This window comes from Phalaenopsis equestris, unplaced genomic scaffold, assembly GCF_001263595.1.
Source record: "Phalaenopsis equestris unplaced genomic scaffold, ASM126359v1 Scaffold231055, whole genome shotgun sequence".
NCBI classification, from domain to species: Eukaryota; Viridiplantae; Streptophyta; class Magnoliopsida; order Asparagales; family Orchidaceae; genus Phalaenopsis; species Phalaenopsis equestris.
Window position 1 is genome coordinate 54,875 of NW_018249025.1, and position 5,552 is coordinate 60,426.

The following is a 5,552-nucleotide window of genomic DNA, read 5'->3' on the forward strand; positions in this document are numbered from 1 at the left end:
TCTACAGTTATTTTTACAAAAAAACTACAATCATTCCAATTATACCCTTAAGCATAGAAAGGGAATTATAATTGCAAAATGATTACAATTTGTTCATAGTTTCACACAATCAAATTAACATCATCATTTATGAAGTCAAAATGGACCTATCAACACAACATAAAATAGATCTACAACGTATATATCATCAAATATAATTTACATTTGGATTAAAAAATATATGATATACAATTGCCAGATTATATCAGAGATCAAAGCATCATTTCTTTATAATTTACATCATTCATATAGCTATAAAACTTGGCCACACTCACATGATATCAGGGAACAACTGAATATCTACCTGAAGAAAAAAAACAAAGTGTTGCATACAATAGTGAACACAAAGGCTAATAGAATATCAATACTATGATTTAAATATCATTTATACAATGAGTAAAATAATATTATATGCTAATGTAACATTCCAATGCTTTATCATCATAGAATATATAAGCAAGATGAAGAGTTGATTAATTATGAGTGTCATGAGTCATTGTATCTGCAAGAGTTGTTAATGATGTGCCATACCTATATAGATCAGTCTCGTTACAATCGTATGCCATAAATAGGCACATAAATTATTAAAATTTCTAAGAAGATTTGATTTATCTGATTAGAGTAGGATGGAAAGTATAGTGACTCACATCCAATCCATAGATAGGGGTATGATTCATGATTTTTCATAGGGGCTAACATGTCTTATGGAGAGAGAATGAATAGTTAGTTGATTATTACATGAAATTATATGACAGTCTATGAATGTATACTGTCACACATTAACTATATTGTAGCACGCAATTCTTACATATTTACATATCTCACCCCTACACTTTCATATTTATATACCTAACACTTTTGTGCTTCAAACCTATGTATGAAAATGTGTGTTTCACTTTTAAGAAGCAGTAATAGCACTATTGTTGAAGTCATATTAAGGATTTGAATGATGTATGTGTAAAATATGAAAGTTTAAATGTGAGATATGTAAATATATAAGACTTACATGCTATGTATGTAAATGCCCCAATAAATTATAAACTACTGAGCTCAGTTACTACATAACTATAGGATAATGGGAATCAAGATCCAATGGCTTCATGCCAAGGAAATCAAAATCTAGGGCCTTTTTTGGGTGTAGAAAGCAGATTAGTAATTATTAAATTTAAAATCTAATTGTATATTTTTCAAGTAGGAAGTTTACTTGTATAGTTGTACATATTTTCTTGTTTTGGTGGGCTAAATTAGTTTCTTCATAAATTATTTCAAATATTGTATTGTATCAACTAACCTGAGGAATAAGTAAACTTCTTCCTGTATTATAGCCCAAGGATATTCATCCTGGACAATCTACCTATGGCCATAACCTTTATCGTTGTATACAACTGCAATCTTTGACTGCAGTCTTTATTTTTGATAATCCTTCTTTGACTTCAGAGTCATTCCAGCAGCCTTAATTGAAGCAATCTAGGGGTGTAAAAAGGTAGAACTGCCTAACTCAATCTTGGCTTCTCTGACAAACTGCAAGCCTGAGCCTTCGCTCGAGTCAAGCTCGAATGGTGAGCTTGAACTTGGCTTGCATGACGATAGCCGGCTCGAGCTCGAGGCAAAAGTTCATGAGAGCTCATTAAAAAATTCATCAATGGTTGGAGGAGCGTCAAAATTTTCACAATAAAGTGACCATCAATTGACTGGTCGAGCCAGCTCGCAAGCTGACGAGTCGAGCCTGAACAAGCTTGAGCTCTTGGCTCAATAAGCTTGAATTGTGAGCTCATTAACGAGTTGAGCTCGGCCGGCTCAGCTTGCTTACACCCCTAATGCAACCTCCAACATTTTTTTTCTTCTTAGCCAATATTCCTACTTTGTCATGTAACATTTCGTTGAAATTTTTCTCTTGTTTTGATCAGTCGGAACCTTCATTGTTCTGATTACTCTGCCACAATCAACTCCAGCAGTTAAACTTTATTGTTATAACAGCCAGATCTAATCCAAAATCATCCCAGCCTACCCCTACCCTACTTATATAAAACAACATTTCTGAACCTGTAGCAGCAAGTTCTCTTTGGAAATCAACATCCTTGTAAGCCAAATTATATCATCATCATCCTCTCTTTTGTGAGAATTATACCCACGCAAATGGAATCCAAAGAGATCTACTGAGATCTCAATCTCCATTTAACCAGACAAAACAAGTCCTTCACAATATAAGACAGCAGGAGGATTCGATTGTGAAGAGGTCGAAAAACTATGAAGTTTGGTAGAACCCGGTAAGAAGAAACCATGTGGTGCATGCTCATTTCACAATCTCATCAATTCAGTTATCATTTCCTCCTGAATTAATTTTTTAAGTAAAGAATTAATACAACCCTTGGACCTAATATTTTAATTGTTGTATTCCATGCCTCAGTAATAAGAAAATTATAGTAGCAAATAGTTTTCTTGCTATGGTTGCAGGATGAAGAAAAATCGATATCATACATTATCTAACCCTTTAAACTGTCTTTCATGCTCCAAATTTGACAGCAAATTACATTTTAATTTAAAAGCTTATAAAATATCTAAAATGCTAGATTTTTCTCCTTATCACGTTTTTAAAAATCAGGATTGGGGAAGAAAGATGGACTTGCTAAGAAAGGAACAAGCTCTACCATATTGAAGAGTACTTTGAATAGTGTCAGGAGTGATCTGTTCTTATCCTCTCTTAGCTCTTCAAATGAAGGTGTTACGTTCCTTTACCACTGTGATATACAACTCTTCTCCTTATATAATAAGGAACGACTATGACAAATTTAATTACAATCATTATAACTTACCAAAGATAAACCAACTCTAGAAAGAAATAAGTCTGACATAACAAAACTGAAATTGGGAACTCAAAATTTCACACAAACCCTAAAGCCGGGGCATAGATGTTGTAAAGGCTAAGCTTGGTATTCAAATCAGTTCAGCTGCCAACTCTAGAAAGAAATAAGTCTGACATAACAAAAAGGAGAACACTGAAATTGGGAACTCAAAATTTCACACTCCCCCTAAAGTCGGGGCATAGATGTTGTAAAGGCTAAGCTTGGTATTCAAATCAGTTCAGCTGCCTAGAGGTAGAGATTTAGTTGAAACATCAGCCTTGAAGATGATTTGAAATGTAGATTAAGTAAAAATGCCTCTATTAACATTTTCAGCGATAAAATGTCCATCAATCTCAATGTGCTTGGTCATGTCATGATGCACATGATTCTTTGCAATACTAATGGTGGGTTGGCAATCACAAAACAGCCTTATGGGGTTGATTGTAAAGTATCTCAACTCAATTAATAAGCTTTAGATCCACATTCCTTTACAATTATCACAAAACAGTCTTATGGGGTTGATTGTAGAGTATCAAAACACCCTTATGGGGTTGATTGTAGAGTATCTCCAATTAATAAGCTTTAGATCCACATTCCTTTACAATTCTCAAAGCAAGTGTTTGACACTCGAATTTTGCATTACTTCTAGAGACCACTGCTTTCTTCTTGCTTCTCCAAGTGACAATATTTTCCGAGACAAAGGAACAATACATAGAAGTGGACTTTCTATTTGTGAGTTCTCCTACCCAACTAGCATCAGTGTATACCTCCACCTCTTTGTTGTCTGATTTGTTAAACAATAACCCTCTGTCAGGGGTCTTCTCAAGAAATCTCAACATTCTATAGATCATCTCCAAATGTTTTTATTTGGACTATTCATATGTTGACTTACAATGTCGACAGAGTAAGCAATATCAAGTCCAGCGTGTAACAGGTGAATAAGCTTACCCATCAATCTCTGGTGCCAACCCTTTTCCACTGGTGTCTTTTCTCCCCCTAAATGAAACTTTTTGTTGAATTCCATAGGAGTCTCAACAGGTTTGCATCCCAACATTACTGTCTCTTTCAATATGTCTAGGATTTAATTTCTTTAGGATATCACAATACCCATCTTGGACATGACCACTTCCATGCCTAGAAAGGATCTCATCACTCCTAGATCCTTAATTTCAAATTCAGTGGCAAGGACATTGATCTTCTCAATCTCCTTTTTATGATCACTGGTCATGATCATATTATCTACATAGACAATGAGTACAACTTTCTTACATCCTTATGTATGCTTTATGAATAATGTATGATCTGCTTGGTATTATTAGATGTACCCATTAAATTTCATAGTCTTGAAAAACTTGTCAAACCAAGCACTTAGAGATTGTTGGAGGCCATAGAGTGACTCGAGTTTACAAACTAGATGTTTATTGTAGTCAATTTCTAGTTCTAGTGAGATTTCCATATGCACTTCTTTTTCAATGTATACATTCAGAAACACATTCTTAATATCAAGTTGATGCAGCTCACATTCTTTGTTCACTTCCAAGGAAAGCAAAACTCTTACAATGTTTAACATGGCCACTTGAGCAAATGTTTCTTGATAGTTTAATCCATAAGACTGAGTGAAACTTTTGGCCGCCAACCTAGCCTTGAAACTCCTAATGCTCCGATCTATTTTGTACTTAACATTGAAGACGCATTTGCACCCAACGGGTTTTTTATCTGGAGGAAGCTTTATAAATATCCATGTGTCATTTAGATCAAGTGTTTGGATCTCCTCCTCAATTACCTTTTTAAATTATGGACTTTGAAGTTCTTCGTGAATCGGCTTGGATATATGCACACTATCAAGATTAGATAAAAAAGCTTCATAAGTTGATGATAACTTCCCATAGGCAACATAATCCCGGATAAGATGTGTGAATTCAGGTTTGGTATTAAACAGTCTTGTGGTTACATATTGTTTTTTATCCCGCTCAATGGATTTCTTTCTTCTAATATAGATACAAAGTTCCTTGTTACCAATCTAAGGTTGGATGTTCTCAACTAGTGGAACTTGGATAAATGATGGTTTAAAAGAAGGATTATATGTTGTGATGATTCTAAATCAATGTGAATATCCAGAGTAGTGTCCCAAGCCTGATATTTGCTCAGATGCTCCCTCCAAATATCAGATTTGGAATAGTAGGGTGAGTTTTCAAAGAAGATACATCCATGGAGTTATAATATTTTTTTGTAATGGAAGTAGCACTTGCACTTTTTTTGTTAGAAGCATACCCAATGAAAATACATTTGATGGATTTTTAGTCCAGTTTTGTGTAGTTTGGTTGGTGAATGTAAACAAAAGATAATCAAATATATTTTGAGGAAGATTCAATGAGAAGGCTCTGCCATGGGGGTATTTTTCCATCACAATGTCGGGAGGGGCTTTGAATCCAATAACACTGTATGACATTCTATTAATGAGGCAGATGAATGTGGGACGACATCTCCCTAAAAAAATTTTGGGGCATTGTTAGAAAGCATTATAGAACTAAATACCTCGAGGTGATGTCTATACTTTTTCTTAGTTATCTCATTTTGTTGTGAAATTTTTATATAGGAATTACATGGATGATACAGTTTTTTGCAAGGTAGGGTCCATGGATAGAATTGAAATATTTTTTTGCATTATCA

At 34.4% G+C, this 5,552-nt stretch overlaps 1 protein-coding gene across 1 annotated transcript in view; it reads right to left on the reverse strand.

Annotated features, from left to right (window-relative positions):
• Positions 1-303: 303 nt before the first annotated feature.
• LOC110038109 (serine/threonine-protein kinase ATG1t) overlaps positions 304-5,552 on the reverse strand; it is a 35,859-nt gene continuing 30,610 nt past the window's right edge. Inside the window, exon 9 of the mRNA XM_020742880.1 lies at positions 304-343. The gene's annotated coding sequence lies outside the window, so the exon portion shown is untranslated. The remainder of the gene's footprint in view (positions 344-5,552) is intronic.